This window comes from Syngnathus acus, chromosome 5 (assembly GCF_901709675.1).
Source record: "Syngnathus acus chromosome 5, fSynAcu1.2, whole genome shotgun sequence".
NCBI lineage: Eukaryota > Metazoa > Chordata > Actinopteri > Syngnathiformes > Syngnathidae > Syngnathus > Syngnathus acus.
The window spans coordinates 13,461,007-13,466,399 of NC_051091.1; the positions used below are offsets into that span (position 1 = coordinate 13,461,007).

At 46.4% G+C, this 5,393-nt stretch overlaps 1 long non-coding RNA gene across 1 annotated transcript; it reads right to left on the minus strand.

Moving 5' to 3' along the window:
- Positions 1 to 3,823: 3,823 nt before the first annotated feature.
- LOC119123477 lies at positions 3,824 to 4,534 on the minus strand. The gene is made up of 2 exons (XR_005098065.1): positions 4,214 to 4,534; positions 3,824 to 4,090 (listed from the first exon to the last, which is right to left on the minus strand). It is a non-coding gene; the product is annotated as an uncharacterized LOC119123477 (long non-coding RNA).
- Positions 4,535 to 5,393: the final 859 nt, after the last annotated feature.

The window sequence follows — 5,393 nt, forward strand, 5'->3', positions numbered from 1 at the left end:
TATCAAAAGACATTTATTTTGCAGTGCACAGAAATACATATTGAATCGTGAAGTTGTAGCAACCTCTGTTATTATCTTATATCAAAGAATGTCTAGTTATGTCTTCTTTATTGGTTGACTCCATGAATATACTTGTCTGCTTATATACTTTATCCAAAGAGATGTGAGCGTATCTGTTATTGTGGCTAGGCGGGTTTTGTGTCTTTTGACCCTATTCCTTCAACTTGAAAACGTGAAAAAATAACTTTCTTTGTCAAAGGGAACATTATCAACATTTTGTTTTCCAACAATTCAAACAATGCATCACTGCACTGTGTAGAACACAGCATGTGGGAAGATCTTAGTATTTACTGATGCTGCTTTCACTCCACTTCCCAGGTCATTATAGATCTCCCAGGCATATGCAGTCCTCCTGCAGTATGCCACATAATGCCCAAGAGAATCCTGGGTCCGTCCTTGTTCAAAGGCAATGACTGCTCTCAAAGTAAAAGTCTTCTCTTTTAGCTCCGGACTGGAGGGAAATTCAAGCAAGGCAACTTCCTTGCAACTGCTACCAAGGTCAGTGTCAATCCACACAAACTCTCCCAGATTGTAGCTGATCCCCATCAGCCAAGAATTGTCATTACCCTCTGTCTCACTCAGTGCCACAATGGTGATAGCATGAAGACGTTATTTTGCATGTTGCAAACATTGTGACTTAAGAAGCTGTGCTATTGACCTGACAAAGAAATCCTTAACACGAGGTCTTTTGTTTTTCAGGCAGTCCCATCGGCAGATCATCTTAATACAGTGTGCTACATCTACCCTGACAAAACATGGGGGTAGATGTCCAGGTTGATTCCCACGTGAAATGTTAAAGCACTCATTGATGTAGCTCTTCAGATCAGGATGAGAGGTAAAAGCTTTGACTAGAGCTCCAAGAATCGCCAGAGAAAAGTCACTCACTGCTTCTTTAGGAACAGATGCACCTGCATGGATCCATTCCTTCAGCCACTGTGTGATAGCATTAACATCATGCTTCTCTGACAGCATCTGCACGACTGGGATACTGGAGCTGGTATGCCCTGTCATAACACCCTGATACCGGGTCGAGCGCTGAAGGACTGCGCTGGTGAGCTGACGGGTGTCTTCACGGACATCTTTAACACTTCCCTGCAGCAGGCCATCGTCCCGTCGTGTTTCAAAGCTGCCACCATCGTACCTGTGCCGAAGAAACCTGCTCCGTCCTGCTTCAATGACTACCGCCCCGTGGCACTTACGCCCATCATCATGAAGTGCTTTGAGCGGCTTGTCATGGAGCACATCCGATCAGTTCTCCCCCCCACCATTGACCCCTTCCAGTTTGCGTACCGAGCCAAACGGTCCTCTGAGGATGCCATCTGCTCTGCCCTCCACTCGGCCCTCACCCACCTGGAGGGGAGGGACTCGTATGTGAGGTTGCTGTTTGTGGACTTCAGTTCTGCCTTCAACACCATTGTGCCACAACGTCTCATCGGCAAACTTGACAAGCTGGGCCTCAGTACCTGCCTCTGCAACTGGCTACTGGACTTCCTCTGTCAGAGGCCACAGGTGGTACGTGTTGGCGACAAAATCTCCGCCAGCATCACGCTGAGCACAGGGGCCCCCCAAGGCTGCGTGCTCAGTCCGCTGCTCTTCACCCTCCTGACGCATGGCTGCGCTGCCACCTGCAGCGGCAACCGCATAGTGAAGTTTGCTGACGACACGACTCTGGTGGGTCTCATCACCAAGGGAGACGAGACTCAGTACAGGCTGGAGGTTGACCTTCTGACCGCGTGGTGCAGGGACAACAACCTCCTGCTGAACGTCGACAAGACCAAGGAGATTGTTGCTGACTTCCGGAAGGGTCACGCCCAACACCTGCCGCTGACCATCGACGGTGCTGTGGTGGAGAGAGTGAGCAGCGCCAGGTTCCTGGGGGTGCACATCAGTGAGGATCTCTCCTGGTCCACCAACACCGCATCGCTGGCGAAGAAGGCCCAGCGCCGCCTGTACTTCCTTCGGAAACTCAGGCGAGCGGGAGCTCCTCCGGCCGTCATGACTACGTTTTACCGCGGCACCATTGAGAGCGTCCTCTCCAGCTGTATTGCTGTTTGGGGTGGCAGCTGCACTGACTATGACTTGAAGGCCCTGCAGCGCATAGTGAAAACGGCTAGTAAGACTATTGGTGCTTCTCTCCCCTCCTTGAAGGACATTTACACCTCCCATCTCACCCGCAAGGCGACCAAGATTGTGAGTGATGTGAGTCACCCCGCTCACTCTTTGTTTGATCTTCTGCCCTCTGGGAGGCGGTACAGGAGCCTGCGCTCCCGCACCACCAGACTCTCCAACAGCTTCGTACTCCAGGCTGTTAGGATCCTGAACTCGCTCCCCCTTTCAGCGTAGCGTCCTGTTCTTGCTGTCGGCTGTATGCACACTGGCTCGGTTTTGCTCCTCTTATTTATTGGGTTATTGGTTTATTATTTATTCATCGCTCATTTTATTTATTATTTTTTATTTATTATTTATGGTTTGTGCCTTCTTGTTTTTGTTTTGTGTCGCCTACTTGTATGTCTCGTCACCGTGGGATGGAGGAAACGGAATTTCGGTTTCTTTGTGTGTCTTGACATATGAAGGGATTGACAATAAAGCTGACTTTGACTTTGATACAGGAAGATATGGCCAGACATGCCATTCGGTCTTGTGTTGAATGGTCTTTGTTGCTTAGCTGGTCTCCAAAAAACACTCGGTGGACGATGGCTGGCCCAGGGAAGGAAGCACTCCAGTGACACACGGCTGATTGGGAAAATATTTTATTCAACCGATGTCAGAGTGATGTCTCTCCAAAAGTTCGAGTGGCCCCGAAAAAGCAAAGATGTTTCAGCCCTCAAAAGCAAAGATGTTCGCCCTGTTCGCTCTCTCTCTCTCGCTCTCCTTCTATCTGTTCTCCCCCATCATTTGTACCTCGTAAGACAACAGCTGCGGTTCGAGTCTCACTCTACTGGTTACTTCCGATGCCCTTAAAAGGGCATGGACAAAGGTCTTCCTGGTCACGGACGAATGGCCCTTCCATATTCTAAGTACCTACACATTACTGAAACTAGAGCTTCTCTGTACCGCAAAAATAGCTTAGGGTCTTCTCACTGCTGCTAGGTCGCCATCTAAGGTGACATACAGAGACGCATATAATTCAAATTTCACTACATTCCCCCCTCCGGGACTTTATAAATGTCCCGAAAACGGTCCAAAAAGAGATGACATCGGTAAACATCCAAAAATCTTCACCCAACCAAATTTTCTGATCACGTCTACAATTTGGCCTATACCTGCACAGCCTAAATCACGCTCGAGGCATGCTACTTAAGGTTATTTTAACTAGGAAAGCTCAAACTACTTTGGTATCCAATTGCTCCCTGACAGCAATCTGAGGCCTCTCAGGAACCACAAATAAAGAAAATTGAAGTCCACATTATCCAAATGACGATAACCACCCCCCTTAGGTAATACCTCAACACCGTCGATAATTTGTGAAGTAATGAATTTGGCGTGGTCCGTTAGAAACTTCAAAAAGTTGCCGGCCCTCCCTCGAGAAAAAACCCTGCCAGTCTAATGACATGGAAAAAGAGGGAGGCCCTTTCTAACATCCTCAGTGATTCCCTCCACCTGGCGTTAGCCAGGTACAAGGAGTCCTGGCACATATCACAATGCACAAAACAGCATGAGCTCACAAAACAGTAAGGAAAAGAAACGACAGGTTCACCGACCGCTAAACAGTCAAAGTGCATTGTCATAATGTTAATATGTGACAAGGTAAATGAATAAGATAAAGTAAAGCAGCATGTAGTCATCAGATAAAGTAATGAAGGATATAATATTGACGCAATATCACAGCATACTGCAACGTTGAAGCGCTCTCAGTGTTGCCCCCCTTGCATATGTAAGAGCCTGTCGATGCAAAGTCCAGTCCACTGAATGCTCAGTAGTGAATTTGCGCCGGGATCACTGCCCAGGGCCTGCCGTCCATCCAAAATCTTTATGTCCACTTCACCGTCCTCAGAGTCTCTTTCCAGGCCCCGGTCAGCGTCCACGGGTTCTGCAATAATTGAGAGCCACTGCCAGTATTTAACGATGACATCAGCACAAAACCTTGAGTTGCAATGAAAAAAGCAGCAATGCCCAGCGTAGGCCGGAAGTCCTCCCGGCCCCCTTCGGTCACCCGTAGTAAACGACATCTCCATAACCAGTCGTCAGCAAACAAAATCTTCTCTTTTGGAGTTGATTGGGGCACGGGGACGATTGGTGGTCGTCGTCTCATCGAAGTGCTCAGTAGAACCTCCGAGCGTTCCCGGCATCTACTCCTTATGATCCAGAGGCCCACGTGATCCCTGAAACAAACAAACAAACAAACAAACAAACAAACAAACAAACAAACAAACAAACAAACAAACAAACAAACACTCCCCCCAGGAGTTATGAGTAATCCCCCTTATTTCTCGTCGTGCTGTCAGTCTCGCAAGATCCCTTCTGTAGCAGAGTAACTTCTACCTGTTCAAGTTAGTCACAGTCTGAAGTCCTGTCAATCTCGTCTTTGCAATCGCTCTTTCCCAGTCCAAATATTAATTTTTCACTCCAAATTTCCTCTTTCATTCAAATTTTTCTCAGTATTCTCAAATGGGTATCAGTCCCGTCAGTTTTGTTCACCCAATTTGTTTATGTACACTATCTTTGTCTCCCCTTCAAATCACCTCACTGTTCAAATCAGTCACCCTTTTGAAGCAGTAATTTTCCCAAAATGATTTAACTATTCAACTCTTTTCAATATTTGTTATGCAAATTAACCCTCTTAAAATGTGTTCTTAAATACTTTCCCTTCAATAGCAGCTTTAATGCATTCATATGTTTATGTAAATATGTGTATATGTCACTTCTCCCTATTCCTTGTTTCTGGTCCAGTTTCCTATTTTATTTAATTACCTTCCAAACATTTGTTGTCTATTGCACTGCAGTCTAATCCCTATTAGCTGTATGATTTGTCATCATTCATGCTTTTCCGTTGAAACACTTTAACCGTTACTGTCGCTAGATCGTTACCACGCTTTGCATCCATTCCAGATTGTTGTCTCCCATTAACACCTTTCCTTTCGAGATGCTTCTTCTGCTCCTTCCATTACTGCCTGTTGAATTCTGGCACGTCCTGTTAAAGCCTCAAAAATAATTGAATCCGAAAAAACATTGAATGTCACAAATAGCTTTTATATCTACTTACTCATTCAAATGTAACCCCACCACCCCTGACACATTCACCCAATGAGTCATTAGGCATTCAAAAAGGAACCGGCAAAATGTCCTACCACATCATCATATGCCTTGCAGCCAGTTTGTCGAACCTTTCACTC